This window comes from Bombus impatiens, unplaced genomic scaffold (assembly GCF_000188095.3).
Source record: "Bombus impatiens unplaced genomic scaffold, BIMP_2.2 scf_0166, whole genome shotgun sequence".
Taxonomy (NCBI): Eukaryota; Metazoa; Arthropoda; class Insecta; order Hymenoptera; family Apidae; genus Bombus; species Bombus impatiens.
Genome location: NT_176585.1, coordinates 687,357 through 712,587, shown reverse-complemented (window position 1 = coordinate 712,587; position 25,231 = coordinate 687,357). Strand labels below are relative to the sequence as shown.

The 25,231-nt window shown below is 36.2% G+C and overlaps 1 protein-coding gene across 3 annotated transcripts in view; it reads right to left on the bottom strand.

The window, feature by feature from the left end:
- The window catches only part of LOC100745570 (neuropeptide CCHamide-1 receptor-like), a 41,546-nt gene extending 17,667 nt beyond the window's left edge, over positions 1 to 23,879 (bottom strand). The window contains exons 1-2 of one of the 3 annotated variants that reach the window (XM_033319563.1): positions 22,670 to 23,879; positions 21,587 to 21,764 (exon numbers count right to left, since the gene is read on the bottom strand). The gene's annotated coding sequence lies outside the window, so the exon portion shown is untranslated. Of the gene's footprint in view, positions 1 to 13,693; positions 13,810 to 21,586 lie in introns of those variants that run through there. The other 2 variants (XM_003487568.4, XM_012382744.3) reach the window with 2 other exon arrangements.
- Positions 23,880 to 25,231: the final 1,352 nt, after the last annotated feature.

Here is a 25,231-nt window from a genome sequence, read left to right as displayed (position 1 = left end):
ATCTATTCCTGAAAAGGTTGACGATAGCATGTGTTATGGCGGAGCTTCGTGGAACAACGTTCATGTTTCAGAAGTGGAATGATAAACGCGATTTCTTCAAGGGGATTCTTCCATATTTTGGACGCTTTATGGATTTTCGATGAATAATTCGTTGACGAGGCGAGGTAAGTTTATAAATCATTTTTGGAAATTCGTGACGATGACACGGGCCAACAAGAAGGGGAAAAATGTATCTGGTTGTGAAAGATCGCCTCGTTGACCCGTTGTCGAACGCGTGAATCCCTGCGACCCAACGATGAATTACTACGAAGTGTTTTGCAGTGTGTAGTTTCTGTTCGTTAAACTGTTCGATCATGCGGAAGTATCTATCGGCTTCGAATTCGATGCAAATTTAATCGTTGAAATATTTTCTATAGGATACAAAGGTGATTTGACGTTTTATCGAAAATCGAAGGGGCTGCAACGAATATTGCCCGTACCTTTCTTCTTTCAGGAAAACAATGGATTATTCGAGCGTTTCTAATTTCTTTTCGATACATTCCAATTTTTCTAAACAGAGTATCCATTATAATACGTAATTCTTATAAATATGTTTGGAATTGAATCGTAGAAAAATAATGTTTAATCAAATGATGAAGTTATAGGCCTCATTACAAATGACTTTGTAACATTAGTAATAGTTGTTTTACGATAAGCCAAGATATAGATCATTTTTTATAATCTCAACTGCACTATATTGTGGGTTTAGCTTTTAACTCATAAAATACATTATAATCTAAAAAATGAAACGATAGAGTTTCTAAAAATGAAAAATTTTCTTCAAAAGCACGATTCTTCCTTGTGTCGATTAATAATAGAATTTAAAAAAAAAATTGACAAGCATTTTGTTTGCCATGAACCTCACAATTCCAACGAATATGATAAAAATAATGTTTTTAATCTTTTTGGACATCTCGTCTTGCCAAATTTTGTATCATAAGGTTTGTATCACTTCGAACCAGTCAGTGATTATGTTAGTTGATAAATCTTTTCCGCTGCCATTTGCTGGGAACGTTACGCAACACAAAGACGTGAATGCAATCATGAAACGTCAAAGCCAAACAAACGGGTCGCGCCTTGCAGAAGTTTCGTGTCTGAACAAACATGACAATCTCCTGCGGGAATGTGCATGTTCGCGAAATACGTCTATTAATCGTTCAGTTAAGTCATCTTCATTCATTCGTTAGAAACAACTGTCGCAATTTGGAAACGTAGGACTCGAAATGTTTCCTCTTAAAAGTACAACAAACGATGAAACAATCTTATTATAACTTGTATATGATTTTTCTTTGCATTCGACTACGGTGGAATTTAAAAAAATTAAAGCAAACAGTAATAGCAAGAGGCTGACTTCAAAAGAGAAAGTTTGACGTTAGTATGATACACCAAGCTTATTACACCTGTACGGTTCTTTTTCAAATGCGATAACGATGAAACTTTGTAAACTTTGTAATGACATTCGATGCACGATAGTAATAAAATTAGTTTCATAGGAGAAAAGTTTAATGCTACAGTTGTGCATCAACCTTATTGCGCCATATACGATCCCTTTTTGGAATCCAATAAAATTTTCCAAAAATTTGATACAAATCGTAGTAGCAATAAAATTAGCTTAAAAATGGGTGCCATAATAAAATTCGCTTGAAAAATTCAGTATGACAAAAATGACTAAATTACAGGTTCCAGATTTTTTAGTTTTATAATTACTAAAATTGCATATCTCTCAGTGATAGAAAGATAATTAACCGCTTTGTAATGCTTCCGAAATTCTAATCGCTTCGGCAAACTTATTCGAACTTCCATCAGATCGGCGCTCGAACTATTCGACATCATAAATTCAGCCTTCGTCTGCAGCTTTCGTCGATAGCTGCATACCTGTAATCCTGTTATCGAACTTCTCATCAAAAAATCATTAGTATCGCTTATCCAACGAACCAACGATTGGAAACAAACTGGTCGAAAGATCAAAGTCGTGGGAGAAGCAACTTAATTCGAAGTTGACAGTCGTAATAGCTAGTTATCGAATCTGAGAGTTCAAATAGGCTTTAATCGAACGATTTCCTCCCACGTATCGAGCTGATAATCCGGAAGAACATAAAGCCAACTATTGGATACCAGTTTCCACCAAAATCAATTCTGTCGAAGCATCTGGATAGCTGTAACCGATGAGCTTCGCCTTTCATATTGTTCCACTATTAATACCAATCGAGAGTCTCATATTGCTATTGATTTGATGAACCGTGTAACCATGTCTGATGACGTACAAAGATTTTGATTCAGACAAAGGTTTGGAACTGCTATATTTAATCAAGAAACAAATCATTTGAAAAGTAATCAGTATACAATTCTATTATATCAGAAAATCTTGTGATGAAAGTTTTGTCGAAGCGAAGAATATTGTTAGTGACCTAAATTAGTAACTTTGCAGCACTTTGAATAACTAAAATAATCGAGAGTTTCGTAGTAATGAATTAGTATGTCAAAAATAAACCAGAGAATAGAGGATTAATTGTTTTAGTAATGAGTTCTAATAATGAACAAACAACAGTTGAGAATATTTAATCTGCAAAACAGTGTCAAAGTAGTCGAAGTTCGAAGTTCCAACTTTAAAGTTGTATCGTTACTTTATATCGTCATTTATATCGTTGAAATTTCTAGAAAAGTAACAGCGGCGAATTTACAAAACGATGAGCAATTAACTTTTCAAATTGTGCATTTTCTTTCAACCATTCAATTACTGGATTTCTAATGTTATAATCTTCAATTAGGATGTTGCATCCAAATTCTTCACGATAAAACAACCTAGTAATTCTTTTAATTCTTGTATGCAGTACAATGTAATTAGATGAAACTTACACCCGTAGTCTATGTGAATGGACCGTTAATTGGTGTCGTCCTTTGAAGATACGATCGTCGTCGTTCCTGACATCGTTAATCTCATTCGACAGCGTCCCTTTAACATTTCTCGGGAACAACCAAGAGACACGAATGATTACATCACCGATCAGACATGAAATGAAAAATATGCTTCTAATTAACGTTGTTCGTAACAAATAATATTTTTTCTCCCCGTATTTTTAATCGTCGTACGAATCGCGACAGTCGATGAAACTCAATTTCTCCTCGCTGCTCGATGATTTTTATCGCTGCTCAGGATGAAAAATCTATGTAATAAGAATCGAACAGTCCCCACTATAATTTGTTCTACGATATAATTTATCCTGCTATTTACCATTCTGTTCTAGAAAGATTCATCGATGAAGTTTAATAAATTATCTTATTTTAAAGGAGAGAAGCAACTGTAAATCAGAAGAGGACGATGGAATGGTTTTCCACGTCTCATCATTTCGTTCTAGAAAGATTCGTGGATAAAAAGAAATTAATAAATCCCTTTCTAAAAAGGGGGCGAAGGCATAAATCGAAGGAGAACGGTGAAGTGCTTTTTTTATCGTGTATCCTGAACCTTATTCGAGTTTCAAATTCATACTATAGCGAAGTTCGCTCGGTAGGATTACAATGGATCATATAAGCTTCGAAAAAGACGACGAAGTTGACGTTTCCTGATTGATAAATCAGCTCTTTTTTTCCTTCCCGCGACGAAAACGCTTCGACGAAGAATTATGGTGATCCAAGATACGCTTTGTTGTGAAAATCTTTAGATCTCGCCTACTCGCCGTGAAAATCTCTTTTAAATATAAATGAGACTCAGCTTTCTTCCAACAGGGTTCCTTCGAAAATTGGAAGAAGATTGATCAAAAACCATATTTCCACAAAAGTTTTTCGGCTCTGACGAAACTACAATATCATTCGTGTAACATTAATCTATCAAATTCAGGTTGATTACTGAACCGAGCTTTATGTTCATATAGCAAAAAACATAATACACTTTGCATCAGGAAAACGCGACATTCAATGAACACGTACAATGTTTAAAGAGGAAGAAAGAAATCTACGCTTAAATTAGTTGGTAGACTATGACGATTTGCATTTCCATCGTAATTCGAAGTACATCGCGGCAACTTCATTGAAGAAACGTTTCAACATTTTCATGAAACCCGGCAGGAAGCGGTGGAGCTTAAGCTGATGCGATATATTTATAACTTTTCGATCACCTACGAAAAACTACTCGACTATATTTCTATTTTATCCAACGAATTCCCTTTGTTCGGATCGGATTACGTATATTTATGCATCTTTCCTACGCTGTCACTTCCATGACAATGTTTATTAACCTCGACCCACAGAATTATTTTCCCGCCACGGTTGTGTTACCATATCCCATATCCTGTAATTCGAATTTCAGAAAAAACACGTCCATTTCTTTCTATAAAAGCAATCTTTCCAACAGCGTCAGTTTGCATTGTTAAATACAAATATTTCCATATATGTACAATCGCATGGCGAAATTTGATTTACGAAATTAATATCGGAATAAATTGATATCGAAATAATTTTAGCGACGAGCGTGTTAATTGTTTATGTACAGGGTGTCCTAAAGTTCAATAACCAAACGTTTCTAGCGCATTATGTTGTAACGCGATATGTTTACAATCAAGCAAAAAATATTTATTTGACTGAAAAGTTGTATTAAAAGTTACGGAATGGACTTGCGGTTACTATGCTATAAAATAAGAATAGATTTATAATCATTAGTCAGACTACTTGATGGTGTTGATACTACTTTTAAAAATGTTCACCGTTTGATACCAACCCATTAACGATAAAAGATTAAATTTATTTCCTCGTGAAACTCATTTTAAACGTGCTTCATTTCAATGTATCAATCAACTCTTTGAATTAATTCAAAACATGTGTGTCAATATTTGTTCGATATACCTTTCTTTTTCATATAAAGGTGCACGTTAAAAGTCGAAGTATTTCTCGTGTTTCGTATTTTTATTATACCTTTCTAATAAAGCTTCCCACAACTTGGATTTATATCGTACCACATTTTTTGCTTAATAACCACAGAATTAATTTACGAAAGTACTGAAAAAAGTGTCTGTTACATCCTAAGACGGATCTCCCTTTTTTCTATAAAAAAAAAAAAAAATAAAATTGACGGAGTTCCAAACGATCCATAACTGATGAGCAATTAACTTATCGAGTACTGCGTGGAAAACGATCAACAAACGAACTTTCTGATAAATCATCAACATCCCGCACAATTCCATTTCGCAACTTTGTGTGTTCTAGTTATCAGATCAACATCGCAGCAAACGAAAGTACATTGTTTAAGTGCGAACGAAAAAAGTTTCTCCTCTTCGTGGCCATTAATCATTTTGCAGACAGAGAGTGGATTAATCATCGACGGTAAATTAAACAAGATACACTTTTTCTATCCAGCAACGTTCATCTCGCGATCTAACGTCGGTATCCTCGGACTTGCTCAAAAATCGAGACGGCAGACGTCATGGAGAGACGAAATAAAACGAAAGAAGAACGCGCTGAATTAGACAAAGAGGAGTAACACGTAGGGAAAATCGGACTGTATTGTAGCGATGCTTCCTCATAGACGTCATGTACCGGTGAACTACATGTCCAGGGACATGAAATACGTGGACACAGATACGTGGTTACCTCCGCGAGCGAAATTTTTATCAGTAGAAACTTTTTACCAACAGTTTCCCTTACCTGTGAATAATACAGTTTACGACTTTTGGACTATGACCACATACAGTAATTTGGCTTTTATAATTACTATATATTATACATATATACACATTTCGTGTGTATAAAATAAATTTTGTTGGTCGTGTAAATTATCACTGGATACTAAGTACTCGTAAAATTTTATTCGCTTTATTATCAAAGTTTTCATTGTTATACGAGAGTATTTATCTATACTGATACTTTGTAAGTTGTAAAATTTCCCTCGTAATATTAATAATAGCTAGAGGACCTTGTAACATCTAGTGGAATAACGAAACAAGATAAGTCGTTGAAAAAGTATATTGTCCTAAATCGTGTCCAACTAGATCTTCGTTTGAATATATAATGTTTCGTACGCTTTAAACTAGTAGAAAAAAAGCAACAAAATTCCGAAAGTTTTAAATAATCCTAGTTCGATAACCAAAAGCTGTCTGGATGAAACTGATGGATACTCGTGTCAAAAATTCAATAAATTACCATCCGGAATTCGGCTGTTTGTGCCAAGTGAAATTTTCAACGACCTGAAAGTCAGCACGTTCCACAGCGAGAAGAATCCTAGAGGCGTCGAATCATGAGAACGTTGATTCTCTTTGGACGAAGGAAATTTCGAACCGCCATAAATCCTCAGAATCTTCTCTCGTGAATTTTCGCTGGAACTCAGTCAGCCGTTTTAATCACTTAACCGCAATTGTCGTGGCGAGAATGATGACTCCTGCGGTCACTTATGAATCATTCATGTTCCTCCTAAAAAAATCTTATCGAAGCTTCGGACGTCACGCGACAACCGTGACAAGTCGTAACATTTCTAAACTGGACCAGCTTGAACGACAAGGTAACGCTGGAATAAACGAAATCACGATAATTAAGGCGCCACGTTAAAACAAAAATCGGAATGTAAAAGGACGGTTGGTTGGAAATGACGTTTCTTCGCGGAGTGGCTTTCGCTTTTATTGCTCGAATCGTCGGATTCGCGTAGATTCTTAACCTCTGACGAACGTTTCGCTAGCAAGAGGGTCTCTCGAAGGGGATGAAAAGGGTCAAGAAGATGTCGACATTAAAATTCACGCTCCCTGAGAATTAAACGCGAAAACCATCTATAAAAAAAGGGTTGAAAAAGTTTTGCTTCTACGAATCGTTCTGCAGAAAAAGGCACGCTAGCTGGAGAAGTGTTGTTTTACAACCGGTGGCGTAATTCGAGGGTTGCCTTGAAGGCAAGATCTTGGCCGAAGCTCGTAAAAGGTGGATTTTGCGCGTGCAAATGGCACTAGAATCAAACAGGATCGAACCTGATCCCGTTCGATTCGAAAGAAAATAATAAAAATTGTTTGCAATAGTTTCTATTTTTTTCAAGAACGATACGAATTTTCGCAAAATTGAGCTAGGGAAAAGAAAAATTGAACTGAAAAAAGTTTCGCTTTTTTATTCTCGTAGCTTCTGTTGACATTGGAAATTAGGTCGAAAATAAACCAGCTGTAACGGCTAGCGAAATTGAAGTTGTACAAATCGCCGACTCAATTAGAGGAAATTAAAGCTGAACGTAAGTTCCGAGCCTGGTATATTTATCTTCAAATGTTTTTTGTACTCTTTCGTTTTTTCCTACGCTGTTTTGTTGCTGTTCTACATTTCGGCGCACGTTAATTCTCATTTCGCAGAATAATCTATGAAATTCTCACGCGGAACGTATACAAAGGGGATTTTTGCCGACATTACCAGTTTATCTCAAGATTTAGGGTTGCTATCCTTTTGCTCTTTCCTTTTACCACCCGTACGAAACTTATTAAATCCATTCAGGATCGTAGATCGTTCAGTTTCCCCTTGTTGAAACTTTGCTTTTTATAGAAAACTTCTTTTCTCCTAGAATATATACTCGAACAAAGTTGTTTCATCCGCGGCAAATTAAGTCGCTAAACAGTAAAGAAACCATAACTCGTTTTTATTTCTCACTTAACGTTAATGCTTCTGATAACGCGTTTCGCGCTCTGTTACAGCGAAATTTCCGGACGAATAAGCTACATAGAACGTGGCAACGACTAATAAATGCGATACTTCTGAACGAGATTAAAAATAAGAAAAAAAAAATCCAAGGCTTTGATACGGTTTATTTCTTCTGAAACCAGGTAGTTCCTGCCCTTTTATTGCCAGTACAAACGAACACGCGACTCATATTCCGATATTATCTTCGATATGGTTGCTGTCGTGATAGGCTAAGGGAACGCGAGACTGTTAGATGCGTCAAATAAGGTAGGAAAGGTACACTTTGAAACTGGTAAATGATGAATATCACTATAACTTATTGTCGTCTTGTGAACTCAACATACGACCTCGTTCATAAATATTATCAACGTGTACAAATTTCCTAGTAATTTAAATCAGTAACCGGAGTTTCAAATTCGTAAACTTTATGCAAAGGATCGATTTGCTCGTAATACCAACGTGGTGTCACCGGACACTAACATTTGGCCTGCATTTGACAACACGTTGGTGCTGCAGGATGCGAAAGTGTTAAAATAAAGTTTCTGAGGCTTACTTAACTTGCTGTACGTGTCCTAGTACTCATGCACACGGATGTGTATCTTTTTTATATGTATATTATATGAAATTGAAATTGTTTATGTAAAATGTGTATCACAATGTTTCACACTTACAGAAACCATCTCTTTTACTACATATTAATTATTGAAAAAAATGTATCGCGATATTAGCTTTAACGTAGAATAAAATTGGCCTGGTTTTCATTTCTAATTTCCCAGCTAAATTATGTTCTATCCAAAGCAAGCTTATGTGCTTTTGAAATTTGATGTATAGGTCAACAACGACAAACAATATTAAATTATCATTTAAATCTGCCAAAAAAGAAGAATCCAAAAGATTACGCGAAAGGATTTTATTACAACGTTTCTTCCATCTCTGACAAAGGGAACGTGAATTATTAAAAGGTTTTTCATCCAACAAACTCTACGAGAAAGAAATCGAACAAACTCGTCGTTTGCACGCTGATCGTAACATTATCGTTCACCATATTATCGATGTCGATTAATTTAGCTCAAAATTATCGTCCAACATTTGTGAAGTTTATCGATCACAATGTAGAAAATCAAACAGCACGATTGTATTATTCATTCTCGAGGACAAAATTATCGTGTTCTTAAACAGTCACGATATTACGAAGGTTCGTGCCGCCTCGTTCAAGGATTAGACTTAGGGAAAACGATTTTCTGCATGTTATGTGGAAATAACCGCAATTTAAAGTCTCTTTGCTCCAAAACGACGTTCAGCTAATCTCGTTTGGTTTACACGGCACCCATTTGATTTAATGGAAGTATACCTCACGTAGGTACCCATAAAGGAGTAATCAAAATTCCATAAATATGAAACACGCGTTGTTATCCGAAAAAGCCGAATAAAATTCAATGCATGCATCGTCGTAATTTCTAACGCAGAACATCGAACGACGAAAGACGTTGCACCTATTTATAATTAAGTTCAACGTACGTTTAACTGGCCGATTCACCAGATTCGCGTTTGATTTGGATCGCGCGCAAAGTAATTTTCCGCTTCCGATCTCGAATAGAACGTGCACTAACATGTCGGACATGTATACAAATTGAGATAACAGAAACATGATAACTTGAGTAAAATTGAAGAATCACTAAGAAATTATCAAAATGCTTAAGAATTGTTATCTCATTTAAAACGTTAGACGATGAAGTCTCTGGTCCATGTGATGCAACAAAATTAATATTCTTTTTAACTTACGTATAATATACTTCTATTTCTTGATCTCCATTTTCATCAATTCTGATATTTATATTATTGTTGTATCTCTTGTGATTCGATTCCATGTACACCGCAAATAATTCTATGATACAGAATGAGATTTTGAGTGGAGTTCTTAGCGTACATCATCTATTAATTCACTTTCAATCCTTTCAACAAAGTTTAGATCAGAAAACAGTCAAAGAGAGATTAAAAGAAAATCGGAGATATAAAATGAAAATATAGAAATAGTACTTTGTCTTAATAATTATATTTACACTTAATCTTCCAAATTGCGAAGCAGCTACGAGAATATCGCCATTATCGCTAGACTGTCTGCAAATTTTTAGAATCTTCTAACTTTCAGAGAACTTTATACCGTTCTGTTCGTCCCGCATCTCGAACATTGTTCTCTCAACATAGAATTCTTGTTTTTGTTGCTTCTAAAATTGGCGACCCCGTTGCAGCAATTTTTTACAACTACGATCTGCTTTTAACATCTCTCGGGTTGTTTACGTTAGAACCGCATAGATTCATTGCCAATGCTACTACATTTGTCTTCAAAATTGCAAACGACTATATTATAAATTGCTCGGAAATTCTCCAGCTATCGGAGCTCGATTTTTCTCCGGGGACATTCAGAAAATTTCCTTCATTCTATACATCCGATATTTAGTTGTGTTAAACGTATACGTGATCACGCCAACTCGCTCACGCACCGGCTATGCTTTTTCTGTAAATTGTTGCCCACGTTTATAAGAACATATTTAAAACGCTTGACATTCGTCTTCGTCTTCGTATGATCAACGTCATATTCAAATTATACAGTGTGTCAGTTTTATGTGGAAATACGTAAATATTTCGAGAACTATGGATGAGACAAGAAAATTGATTTTCAAGCAAATGTTATTCAATTTCGAGGGGGACATATTATACCGGTATTTATTTTATGTTGGAATAACTTCGAAAAACCCTGTGAAAGTAACGCTTGTGTTTTTTAAATGGGAACTATATTCTTTTTTATTCCATATTTTTATAACTGACGTCGAAGAGCTTCTTATATTTTATGCATAAATCCATATCCAGATATTAATTCTTGAGAAGGATGCGAAGTTGTATTAAACATGTAGAAGGACCAACGACTAGTCGTTTCAGGAATAGTATTTCGGCGCATATACATGTACTCGCACAAACAGCTCTTTTTAGAACCATCAATGATGTATAAAGTCTACCAGAGCAATGTATAACGCCGATGATGTCGATATATCAAGTTTGAGATTTAATATTTCAATAATATTTTATGCGAAAAGTACGTAGTGGTAGAAGCAGGTAATGTTCTGAAAATGTTTTGATGTTACATGATGGTTACAGGAACGTGGAATAAAAAAATATAGGGCTTTTCAAGGATTTTTCGGGGTGAAATAAATATCGCCATAATAAACCCCTCGAAATCGTGTAATATCTGTTTTATTGTTCTCGAGATACTCACGTGTTTCCGGATAAAGTGGATAAAACCGTAAAACGTTGATAAATGTGCGTTCGTGTTGATTATGCTTAAACCAAAGAGTGTTGCCCGTATGAATAAAAGAATGAAACAAGATAAATTTCGAAAATTTGCGAAGAGGATGGGAAAACATATGTTTACTTCCAGAGGCAAAAAACAATTTTGGTAATAGGCTGATCGACGGCGTACTGAATTATAAAGCTGTTTTTTAGCAAAAGAAAATAAGAAACTTATCGTGTTCTTTCCTCATAGTTTTCAGTTGTGTGACACTTTTAGAGTATACGTGCGACACTACTAACGCATGGATGTAGCAATAAAGGCAGTTCGCGATCGTATTTTTCTGAAATGAAATTAGAAGATTCGAGAAAATTCCTTTGATCTCGTTCGAATCGCGAATGCATCTCACCACCGGTTTCCTAAATAATGTAATTTCTGAAAGCCTTTCATAGTCCAGTTCGATGTTAAATTAATCGAAAGTGCTTCTGAGAGAGAACGAGTCGGTTTCTTACGCGTTGTCTGAATGCATCACGGAATTCTTCGTCGGTGCTGGCAACCTTTGTGTTACGTAATTCGTCGTCCGTCTTTGCAACCTTTGTGTTACATTTTCATCGATTCAACGCCGTAAATGTGGCGATCGGGCGCAGAATGCCGGAAAGAAACGGGAAATTGGTCGTAAAAGGTGCGCGATCCGATAACGCGAGCTGGGGACGCATAAAAACACGAGTTAATCTAACCTTAAGCATCGCGACGATCCAAATATTGATCGTCACGGAAGCAAGGAGGCCAAACACGATAATAAGTCATGGAGAATCATTCCCCCGTGGAACGTTCAATTATGAAAATAACGGGGATGTTAAAATATCGTTCGAGGCGTTCTATCGATCGAGGTTCAACGATCAAGACGATAGGAAAATGCCATGGACGAAACCTCTACGTAGGAATTTTCTATTCAACATAAAACAGATCTCTATCAAGAGAACAAATCTGTGTTTGTTTCTCTGCACAAAATTAGCGTAGTAATTCACAATGAAAATCGATCAAAGTTCAACGAAAAGTATAAGTTCTAAAGGAAAGACAAGTTTCCTTTGAATAAAATTTTCACATTAAAAAGCATATCAATTTTTCACCACAGGGATGCAAGTTAAAAAATTTCCTATACAACGTGTCACAATTCTATTTCGGAAGAACGATTCTGATTTGTTATTGAATCTGTCAAAAAGATAAGACGGTAGCCTCGTATATAAATATTCTAATGAAAATTGATCGAAACAAGATTAAGATAAATATAATGAACAAAATTTAAAAACATGAATGAAAATATAAATTTCCATATATTAAGTTATACCGAATAAATGCAAATTACAAAATACCCCTACGTACTCTAACACGTAACAGTCCTCGACGAAATAATTCTGATTTGTTTCTCTCTAGGAAATTGCCACTTGTAATGTTAATTAATCAGAATTTCTCGACTAATAGCTTCGGTAGAAATCTCTACCTACGCTCTGCTATCCCGGACGCGGCGTTCTTTGAATTTATTAATTGTAGTGTTAATGTATGAGTTAGGATAAGCGTTATATTGTAAATAGTTTAAAGGAATACAGCTGTCGATGATAAAAACCAACCGCCTATAGTCTTCTGTTTAGTTTTAAAATCAGCAGACAACGACGAGATGATACAGTTCTTACGAGACACGTAGGCTTAGGCCAAAAAATATGTGCATGTGTGTGCCTGCGTGAAGATAAGGGAGTGTTTCTTTTTATCTAGCGATAAAATAATAATTCAATTTCCAGTAATAGTCATCCGCTCTATCATCCCTAGATAGTTCAGCTTCTGTTCAGTTAGTCTAGTTAAAAAATGCAAAGCAAGCTGCAAATTTCTACCCTCTTGTGTCCGATTCAAAGTTCGTGTCGTTGAATTTTCACGTCGATATCGAACATAGACGTCGTGGTCCGCGCGGTAACTTCATCGGAGCGACAACTATCCAACGCGTATTTGCATACGATTTGAATAAAACGAAGGAGACATCATTGAGTGTCGAACAAGAAGATTAGTGGCGAGATCTGGCAATGACAGTTACTCGTTAAATTAGCGACACAATTTCGTGCGCGTAATTAAAATTGATCGTTTAACCGACGAGGGGCGCGTGTAATGCAATGACGCGACTATATACATCGCATTGTTAGATGCTGCGGTCTGGACTCACGCGACGAAAAACGGTGGTTCAAAGACGACATTGACGAGAGCCGGCACGTCTATCAATCTCGTGGGCGGGAAATGTTATTCATCGAAATCTAAATAGACTCTATGGAACAGATTGCCCGTAGCTAATAAAATCGATGAAAAGCACGCACTGTTTTTACAAAAACATCATTTACGCGGTATATGCAAGTTCGTCGATTAAAACGTACACTTTGTGCAACGTAACTGCGTCGGAACGTCAGGAGTTGATCGACCGTTTCACCGATCGAACATGCAGCTTTTATTCTTGAATTGAGCGCCAGAAATTCCACACATACCTAGAAATATCAATAGAGCAGAGTACCGTTACACAAACTTTTCCTCACTTTTACTTTGATCTACGTTTGATTTCCAATCCAATTTCCACGTCCCGTCACTGATCACGCGAGACGCGCGAAAGGACAAAAGGAGGCAAAGTGACAAACGGAGCGAAAATCCAGGAGGGAAGATTCAAATGTTTCGAGGAATTTACGTGTCGTGGAATAGCGACAATTTACTCACGATTGATGAACGTCGTTTCGAAGGTGGCCGTAGTGGATACTGAACGAAAACCGAGGAAAGATCGGCGAGAAAGGTAGAAGACAACCGCGTCTGCTCGTCACCGCGATACTACTGGCGGTGGTTGCTCTACCCACGCCAGAAAGTGCGACCCACGAAGCAACCCCCACCGGCCGTCGATCCGGTCGGGATATAGCAAGCTACCCCCGTGAATCGGTGATCCTTCGATTTCGATCAACCTGATCGAGTTTCACCATTGACGTCGTTTACCACGTTGATATCGAGGTGGCCGTCACGCGGTAACCAAGCATAATTGATTCCATCGATCAAATCACGATGGAAATTAATATATTCTGCCGATAAGGAATCGCTGAATATAAGTTCACGTAGAAATGTTACAGCTACGCTGCATTAAATAGATTCTTGATTTATTACGATGATATTCGTTGAAAGTTAATATAATTGTAATGGCAGAATGTGATGGGTGGATGCAAACGACATTCAGTTACACGCATAACACGATATCGATGTGTAGCATGTATATATAGATGGTACCATCGTACTTTCGCGTTGAAAACTTTATAGTTCAATTTCATTGCACCTTAAGTCGTCCTTGGATTTCTAGCATACACCCCTATGAACCCTAGAATATCTTAGGAATTTGCAGGTCGTTTCCGAGTCAAGACATCGTGCAATTCGCCCGTCTCCTTTTCACGTTCTTTCTTTCTCTCTATCTCTTTCGTCGATAGAATTTTCTTCTCCAATACCTTCATTTATCGTTGCAATCTCTTTTAGCAATCTCTGCGCTTCTTGATCGATGAAATCCGTTTGATTTTATATCTTTACGTTGGTTTTTCTACTATTTCCTGGTATTGTTGTAATTTCTTTTATTAAATCGTCAAAGTGTTTCTCTCATTTCTAAAATCCTCTTGATATTATTACGCCCACTTAAACATTTATTTGTATTGCTAGATCGTCCTTTTTGTTACGCGTGTGCTGTATTCTTTTTACTGCTAGAATTTTACTTTTTAAGATCGATGCTGTTTTTCGTTGATGAAATTCTTTTTTCTGGTCCAAATTGATATCTTCCGTGGGTGTTTAGATCCTCGAAACAATTATTATAGATATTTATTAATCCATGTGCACGTAAATCGAGAAAGAGTATGAGAAATATTCATAACATCTATTGTTTTTACGGCAGAATTCACAATAAAGGAATGCATGCCATTATGGTTCATTAGATTGCTTGAACAGGATTAAAAGCTTTATGATTCTGTTTCATACAGATTGTATACAAACGGACTAAAACGAATCACGGTACGGTTAAATATCGAAACAACTGCAGATTGTAACGAATTAAAAAGTTCCTCGTCGATTTTTCAAGCGAAAAGATCTCCTATTGACTGTGTACGATCGTCGATATTTTTCCAAATTAATGCGTAAGAAATGTTAGTCGAGTTATAATTCGCTTACGTGATATATATATCGCACGTAGGGTGTTTTCCATTTTTTTAGTCAAACTATAAGAGCTTAATCTACAAGTGAAAAGAAGAAAAGGATATTATGTAAAATTTAGCAGTAAACTATTTATGCAAATACATATTTTTTATGGATATAAAATTGATTTAAAAAATGCACCCGAGGTAGAGAATTATTTTATTTATTACATATAACAAATAACAACATTTCGTTAGTGAGACCTGACATAAACTTGTAAATAAAATACTCAAACACATTTTTGATGTTTTATATTCTGTGTATTTTTGCAGCTTGAAAATTCCGATAAATGTGTAAAAATAGTCGACCAACTCGTCTTAAATCGCAATAATGATACGTCAATATTTTATTATATTCGAAATTTATTACGTTGAAAATATCGCGAGAATATTATTAAATATGAACAACTAACTTATTAATTAGTTGTATTAATTCTTCCCGCGTAGTTACTTTTATATATTCTGCAGTAACAAATTTGTTCCCATGCGCATATTTTATATTTCAAACTGTGTCCAATATTGGCTGATAACTTTGTAATAAAGCGTTTACAGTAAAATTCGCTACAACATATTTGTCTTATTTTCACTTGCAAATTCCCTCACCTTTTTGACGACAAAATAGAAAATACCTTGTATAAGAATTATTGAAGCTAAAAAGCTACGCAATAGCTGGTAATAGCTACGTTTCGTTGAATTATGATTTCTATGAGAATACTCAAAACGCAAGGACTCTCGCGGTAGAATAAGGAGCCACGAACAGACTTACTTCATTCGCGTGATCGTAGTTGTATTGGGGTGCACGTCAATGCCATCTGCACATATCGACTTAGCGGATTCCACTCCGTGTCCCATCGTAATTAAAACGGTTTAAGATAAAGAGTTGACATGCTTGAACGAGTCCTCGTCGCTGGGAATTTATCCACCGTGCGAATATTCAGACGTCCATCCGTACCATCGTAGTTGGCCTTAATTAAAATTTCTTAATCGCCTTCAACAGTGGTAAATGGAACTCATTTTGCGGTTACTTGAACCGCTATTTCAACCACATAATACGCAAATACGATTTACAAATTGTTAAATACGGATGACACAATGAAGGATTAAGCAATAAAGAGGATGGAAACAGAATAAGGAAGTCGTGAATAACTGAATAAATGATTTAAATTCTGTTCTACATTGTAGAGTGCATTGTGTGAAATATATTCCTTCTAGAACAAATTCATCAATAGTTGCGTAGATGTTATAACGACCGGATAAAGAACCATAGTTTCGAAAGTATCTAAGAAAAATGTTAGAATAAAAATTAAGAATTTGCCGCGTATTTATTTCCGTAATTTTGCTACAAATTTGAACTTTCGATATACCGCTTTTGCGCATTATTCTATATATCAATAATTTCACAAAAATTACAAAAAACAAATTCACTGTTTCAAACTTTAAAGTTACCGTGTTCCCTTGAACGACGTCGAATACAATTTTCGTATCTGGGAAAGCCACTCGACTCGAATTACAGAACATGCTATTACATAGCACCAGGAGGCAAATAAAAATTCAATATTCGAAAAGACTTGTTGATGGAATATGAAATATCGTCCCTGTGGTTCGATATTGGAGTTTCAACGATGGTAATATCATGGATTACATAATAGCACCGCTTTTGCGAAATCGCGACTCGATTCGAACATGTGTTTGAATTTTGAATACACGAAAGTTGGCCGTCTTCTGAAATATGGATCAGTGAAGTGTACACCGTGTGGCCTCGAATGGAGGCGTTTTCTCGCCCCTCTCCCCACCCCTCTCTCTTTTTCTCTCTTTCTCTCTCTCTCTCTCTCTCTCTCTCTCTCTCTGTCCTCCCTGCCATTTCGTTCTCCGACCAAATATTTGGTGCAAACACTCGACTCTGATTTTATAATTCCGGTCGAGTGGGGCATAGCTCTTTCAAAGAAACTGCCTACCATTTCAAACTAGTTTCGTGCTTTTCCCACCTGGCCATATATGCATAGCTACACAGTGATCCGTGAAACGAATGAATTTACTGCGACGGAAAAAGCAACTGTTTGTTTCTCTTGCGGCACTAAACGAATCCACAGCGAAACAGGCGCCGCGAGGACCTTACGCCCTCGTTCGTTTGGCTAACCGATTATACGAGCAAACTTTTTTATCACGGTACAAACATAAGCCGATTATAGATCTGTCGGTTTAATCTGTTGTATGGCGAGATAGCAATTTTGTAAGTAAACTTAGCGAGGAGCAATTTTGAGGTATTATCGCTGTACGAATGAGTAACTTTAAAACTAGCACACAAATCGCGTTGAGTGAAAAATTTACATGGTTAATTCGAAAGTTATTCGACAAATTACGGACAGCCAACAAATGCTAAAGTGTGTCGTTTCGTAGATGTCAGTAACAAAAAGTTGGCAAAAATTTCGCTTGTTTTTCCTGGATCAAACGTGTATCAGATGGCGTTTAAAGCTTGCTTTCCATGAAAGATATGTGGGATATTCAGATTCGTGTTTTATCGTTGGTATTTTACTCTGGCGGTAGAAAAAGGTGCAACTGTTCTTATCCAGGAGGGATAATGGAGCACGCTGATTCTGGCTTTCATCGATCAGAATCTCCCGCGTTGGGAATAATACATCTAACGACCACCAGATGGAGGTAGTGTTAGCTAATGGAAGCTATCTTCAACTTTCTCGTCGAATACTCAACTGAAAAGTTTGGCTTGCTTTTACGATGAAATTGCAGCATGGATAGCACTTATTTACGTGATATAACCAAAGGAAAAGTGAACGAAGAAAATTGCTATGGATATTAAAAGAACGTCTAGGTTTTCATGGTTCCAAAAGGAAATTTTTATTAAGCCGTCGTAAGATATCATTTCTATGCATGTAAAGTATCACTTAATTAAATTCGAAAAAATATGTGGGATAAAATCACTTTGGATTATATCACGGTCTCTCGGTATTCCTGAAGACACACAAATTGAGAAAAAATTGCAAACGTTATATCTATTGGAATACTATAAAAAGACATAACACGTATTGTCAATATTTCTCGGAGTTATACCAGGGGATCCAATATCCGTACCGTGAACCACACTAAAGGTCTTATTTATGAGTTTAATACCTACCGATAATCCAGCCTAGCAATTGCTGCTAAATTAGAAAAAAGATATTAGACTTCTGAAAGAATGCCCGTGGAAGCGCCATGCAAAGAAATTTGACATTTTCAGTTGGAATTCGATGAGAGGAAAATGTTACCTTAATAACCTGTTCTTTCGTGAGATTTATTGTTTCGAAATGCATACTTTCGTCGAATTACGACTAGAACGGCACAGACACAGAATTTCTGTTAAAATACCATTCCCGATTCTCTGAGAGGACATCAGTTACCGTATATCAGGAATAACGGTGATTGCGCGCAAAGTGCGATAATGTTGTGATATCGTAATTCCTGATCAGTTGAACTATCTATTACGAATTAACCAACGGTAATAAAAGAAACAAAATATCAAGAATTTCTCTAAAAAATTGGAAACTACATGAAGATTGCTAAAAATCAAATACCTTGAAAAATTCTGTGAGTGAATTGCATAATGTCTGTCCCATTTCGACTAGAATACTACGAATCGACGTTTGCAATTTAACGGATAGTGGTTGGCATAAGGTAACGGAATCGTTTGGTATTCCAACGACGCTCTGGTCAACTTAAATGCTCTTGATTGCATCGATTGTAGCGTGAAAATGGCATCATCACACCCGATAGGTCGTATCGTGTACATACCATGTCACTTTGATTCCGAAATTCCACGTGGAGCGCTTCAAATTTCGTTAAACACCACTTTTTGCCCCCACTGGGATTCTCTTCATCGCTGTTCTGTTTGACCGCGGAATTGTTTCCTTCGTAACTATGCGTAACTCTTAACGCGCGGAGCAAATAGTATCATTTTAATTTTTGTAGAGACATTATAATGCAGTTACAAACTTGTATGATTAAACTTACTAGTAACATTATAAGTTATTATTATTATAAATTATTAGTATATAAAAATTAGTATGTAAAGAAAACACAACAGACAATAGTATGATATAAAATATTCAAAATATAGTACTCGTTATAATGTTCAATGAGCGAAATCTTTAATTAAACTGTAATTAAGCTTGCTGTCTTTAATTATATCAAAAATATGAATGTACATAAACATTCGGAGCTCATAATAGAATTAAGGAGCTTTAATTAACATAATTAAAAATACACCGAGATTTTGGTTTCTTTGATACGCTTGCCAGCTTCACTTCGTTTCAATTAACTCCTATGTTTCTGGTTTCTCTTTCGTACACGCAACCTCTATGAAACACAACAAGACGTCTCCTCAGAGTGTTAGAGAAAAATAGCATAATACTATTATCAAGGCATTTTAATTTCAATAACAAAATAGGTTTCAATCATTGCACGCATCGGGATTGCTTTAATTCCTCTTCAATAATTTCCAACAGATAGGCTACGTACAAACTACTGCCACGTCGAGTGCGATAAAACCACTGCCGTCATACCGAAAGTTATGGATTTGAACCAGCGGCGAAGTTCTGCTAACTCGACGTCGTGTAAATTAATCGCGGCAAACTTCGAGCGGCTGCACTGAAAAGTTACCATACAGAATTTAAAATAAATGTTGATTCATTTTTCCCTCGTTCCTTGTTAGCTTCCTTTATTCTTTTCTTTTTTTTTTTTGTTACTAGAGTACATATACTACCTTACACAAGTATCTGGACGCTTTTGGTCAACTAGAATTAAGAATACGTGAATTTTATAGAAATGTGCGCAATAATAAATTAAAAATTGGAGGCGGCACTAACTATGTTTCTTGTAGAATCAACAAATACTTATACATTTAAATGGTCTCTTTAGATCCTCGATCCTTAACGTTCCATACAATTGTACTTCCTCAAACATTTACTTCTATTGAGAAAGCTTCAAACGTTTCGTTTCATGAGCGTATAGTATAATGAATTGTATAGTGTAAACGAAAGACATCGATAATTAGAATTTTTTCAAATATTTAAAAAATTTAAACAGAAGGGAAAATTAAGCTTGGACATACATAACCCAGTTTGCTCTTGAATCTAATTTATATCGCAAATTGGAAAATCTAAAGATACGGAATTACAAAATAGTAACAGATATACAATTAATTATTCCATCAATCATTAATTATTAATAATTTATATTAATTATTCCATATTGATTTCTAAATGTCAATGTAATTGTATCGTAATATTCTATTATACGCAGTTATGGCAATTATAAAGAATAAAATGCTCGCAGGTTCATTTAAGTAATTCTTTGATTAAAATACATTTTGTTAGAAATAGCCAAGTGTCTATATACTTTTGAACTGCTGAGTCCATAAAATAACGTATCAAATGTTTTCTTTTTTTTTATAAACGCTAAAACACGTTCAGATATCTCCTAATGTTAGTGGTATATAGTATATTCGATTATCAGAAGCTTTCTTTGAGATAGACACGAAATCCATTAAGATTTTGCGTCGACGGGTCTTATTCTTCTTCCCTCGGGACATTCATCGACCATTGTATTTTCCTTTCATGCTGTATTTTCCTTCTGCGTTTCTGTTGGCACGGGGACCAGACTGTACCATGTATACCTTTATAACAATTTCAACGAAACGCCTAACCGGCTTAGGGTATCCCTGTTTGCTTCCTACTTAACCAAACCAGACAAAATGGTATAACGATTGGTAAATAAACGGCGAATCTGGACAACCCACTATCGTTCTGTAGTTGAAGCATGTGGGTTATGAAGATGACAGTGATTGCGGGACGCTCGTTTTATTCGTTCGGATGGAACAGGGTCGATCATAACTTGATGACAGAAGGAAGGGTGGTAAAATTTCGGATGACCTGAAGAAGATGGTATTCCAAAAATACCACAAAATCATCTCTCTCTCTCTCTCTCTTTCTGTTTGCTTGTTTAGTAGAGACGATGTAATTGGAAAGAAAAATAAATGAAACGCAAAAAGGGAAAAATAGATAGCGAACAGGAAATGACGAAACACGAATCTGTGAACATGCGTATCGCTGTCAATTGATCTAGTTAATCCGACGACGAAAATATCAACGTTTTAAACCGAGACAGAAAGGATAAAATAAATATCTAGCAAACGAATTGAATATATAAAAACCACGAAATTTTTATTTATATTTCGTTTAAAATTGAACGGTTGAAAGTTGAATTTAAATACACTGAAATTCATCAGGACTCTAATGAAACGATTGTAAACGCCATACAAAGGACAAATCAGTGAGGAAAAGGGACCATCGAGCAAATCGAGAATTAATAGGATTAATTGTTACAACGGCGAGTCAATATCTCTGCTTACCTCGAAGCTTGTTGAACGAAGATCTCCTTTCAATGGATCCTGTTCCTGGCTCTATAATTTTATTAAAAGTCCGTCTTTTTATCGTAATCGATCAAACGGACCGCCAGTAGCAGCTGTATACCGACAGGATCCATTTCTGCGCGGTAGATGATTCGACACTTGCAGAATTATATTCACGCTGGAAAATTGATCGACACTCCCGATAGACCGAAATTACATTGGTATATGCGGCGAAATTTTTACAGCAATTTAGAAGCGAAGCATATTAGAGTAATTCGTCGATTAATCACGAGCAAAGGTTACGAAATATCCAACGAGAGCATAAATTAACTAAATGTATAAACTAACGCAATTTCCTATCCCACAATAATACGAATCGTGTACGAACGATCGCAACTAACGAAACTCGAAAATTAAGAAATTAGCGGAATTTTATTTTTTCGTGGAGCACAGTTGTTACTGGTTTCGACGTGGCAAACTTAAAATCCTCGTTACATATTAACGAAGCGTTCACGAACGTCCCAAGATCGCAACTAACGAAATTCGAAGACTAAAAAATTAGCGAAGCTTTATGTTTTTGGCACATTTGCCAATTATTTCTACGCGAGAAACTGAAAACCTTCGTCACGTGTTAACGAATCTACGAACGTTTCGCGACTAACGAAACTCAGAGCCGAAATTTTGTTTCCTTCCTTTTGCGTGAAACACAGTCGTCAATCGTTTTGACAGGAGAAACTTGAAATCCTTGCCACGTGTTATCGAATCTACAAACGTTTCGCCATCCACAACTATCGAAACTCAAATATTTTAAAATTTGCGTATTTCTTTTTTCTTTTTCGTGCACTACGATTAGCAATTATTTCAGCACAAAATACTTGAAATCTTCGTCACGTGTTCGTACATAATTCACAGTATAACAGTATATAGTTGGCGATCGTAACTATCGAATCTTGTAGACTGAAAAATTAGCGTGCTTTTCTTTCTTTTGAACACGGTTACCAATCGTTTCGACGCGAGGAACTTGAAATTCTACAACTGTATGCGTCACGGTTCGATGTGTATCTGTTGGTTGTTGTCACTTACCATAGGAATTCTAATTGAATTCCAAGTGGATTCGCAAACGCAACAAGGAACGCGGCGCTGCGTAGTCGTAATCTGGTCGATTCTAGAAATTCCTGGCGTGGTTAATCCGCCAGAGCGACCATCGGTGACGATGTTGAAAGAAAAACATAGTGCACAGTGGAGAATGCAAAATAAATAACGCCCCTGTTTGGCTACTGTTGCGTCGTATTGATTTAATTCGGATCGACCAAGTGCAACAGATGCATTCCTACGGGAAATCTTTGCCACTTATGAACGCGAGCTCTCTTCGGCGATTCCAAGCTGGCGCGGAATATTTATCCTCGCGCGGTTTATGTGTACTCTTAATTCATTATATCATTTACACGAATGTTGCATCCATGATAATGTAATTAAACCGACTGTATAATTAGAAATTTCAGTTATAATTTATCCACAATCCAACGTGATTATCTATCATGAATTTCTAATTAACTCCGATTAAATTGCATCGTTCAATATACAGGCAGATTCATCTGCTTATCGAATTTGTTGATTTGACAAAAATAGAATTGGAATATTGGGTGGTTGGTTTTAGTATATGGAAGAAAAAGGTTGAAGAGAGAAATAGGTTAACATGAACATTCTTCCTAGATCGAATAGGTGTGTTTTCGATTACGATTTGAAAAAAAAAACGGGTGGTTCGAGGAGGCGCACCCTTCAGCCAGAGTGTCAGGCGTCGAAAGAGGAGAAAGAGTAGACAAAACGATGCATCGTGTTTTGCGACTGCGTCGAGAGAGCGTGGATCCTCAGCGAATCCAAGTTTCGCTTCAGTTTACGGCGCGCTGTCGATTTCGCCGAATTGATATCTCGTAGTGAACATATCCATCGGTGGATTTTCTCCTTGCAACAATAAATGTTTACGACCTACTCTAAACACCCTATTTGAAAAAGTTACCTGTAGTAATAATAATAGCAATAATAAAAAATATTAAACGTACGAAAGCAATCACGATAATAGATAGAAACGTTACAAAAATAATACATAGATTAACAAGCTTTGACATTTCATATTTTATAATGTTTCCGCCAAGTGATTTCCTTCTAATCTCCACCATTTTATCACAGTGGTAAATGAAGAAACGAATTCGAACTTCTTCGTGAAAATCTGAATTTCTTTACGGCCGGCTAATTTTCGTTATAATTTCTTACATACTGGTTCCGTAGATTCTTGTTTGAATGTCAAAGAAGAGTATCTAGTCGGCTTGAAGGTCGAAGGAACGTGAAACGACGAAGCACCGAGTTGCGACAACGTCACGAGTGAATGGCGCATAAGTGTGCATTGTATGATTGCCAGACAGTCGCAAAACTAAACGCGTGTGAAACGCGGCGAATTTAAGCGGAGCGGATTTAAGAAGGCCAAAGTTCTACAGTGGTGGAAAGGGGAAGGCAACGTGAAAGGTAAATCATTTACGAAGTCTCTGGCGAATCGAGTTACCGATAAACAGGACACATCGAGTTAAGTCTGTTCGACTTTACTTTACAAGATAACCAAACACGAAAGTGTTCGTAAAATTCTAATATCATTAGAAATAATTGCAGGCACATTTGCAGCTTACAGAGGAGTTACTTTAATAATTTTTAACGGAAAATCGGTCCGAAATAAAAACTGCGAAATAATTCTCGACAATAGCTTTTAGATTTGACGATAATTAATATATAAAATAAAAAGTAGTGCGAAATTTTGAAAATAATTTGATAATCGAAGGATACAAAAGGATTTGACAATTAAATATTTCGTTTATTGACGAATTATCAAACTTGTGAAAAATTTAAAGATACAAAAATGCAGACAATATTGAAAAATATGTGAAACAACCAAAGTAGAGTATTCTTTCCAATATTTATGATAATTTTCAGATTAAGGTGATTTATAGTGTTCAGAAGATGAAACAAATCTCTGTTTATATTTAATCGCTGTATCCATTTTTTAAGAAATATGTGTTTGTGGATCAATTTGATCGAGAAATCTGCCAATTGCGAGTTCATAAGAAGTGTGAATTTTCATGAGCCATACGAAAAAGATTTTTCGGTGCGGAGTAAAAGATAGAGTGCAACATATATGTACGTAAATACGTGCAGTAGAAGAAGTGGCGAATAATTGATAGGCAAACATTTCTTGCTCGGCCAGAGTGTTCTAACACGCGGATATATAGCCAGACTTACAAGTGGTTTTCTAATTTTAAACATTAATGCCTTGGGTCCGACAACGTGTGATCACGATGCTGTTAACGTCGCCTTAAATTGACAACGTGGTCATTTGCAACGTGCATCCATTTTAACGAGTAATTCCTATTGAATTATCATCGAACCACTGTCTTTTCTTTGCGTCGCGCTATCGAGGCAATATTCTTGTGTAAATTATCCACTAACGAGTTTTCTGAATATGGTATGAGTGTTGTACGAAACATATTAAAACTTGATTAACCCTGTACCAAGAGAAAGATTATGGCGATTATATTGGGAAAATTTGACAGAAATCTGAAAATGTGTACAGGAGTTGCAAGAGATTACGAGCTTCATAAA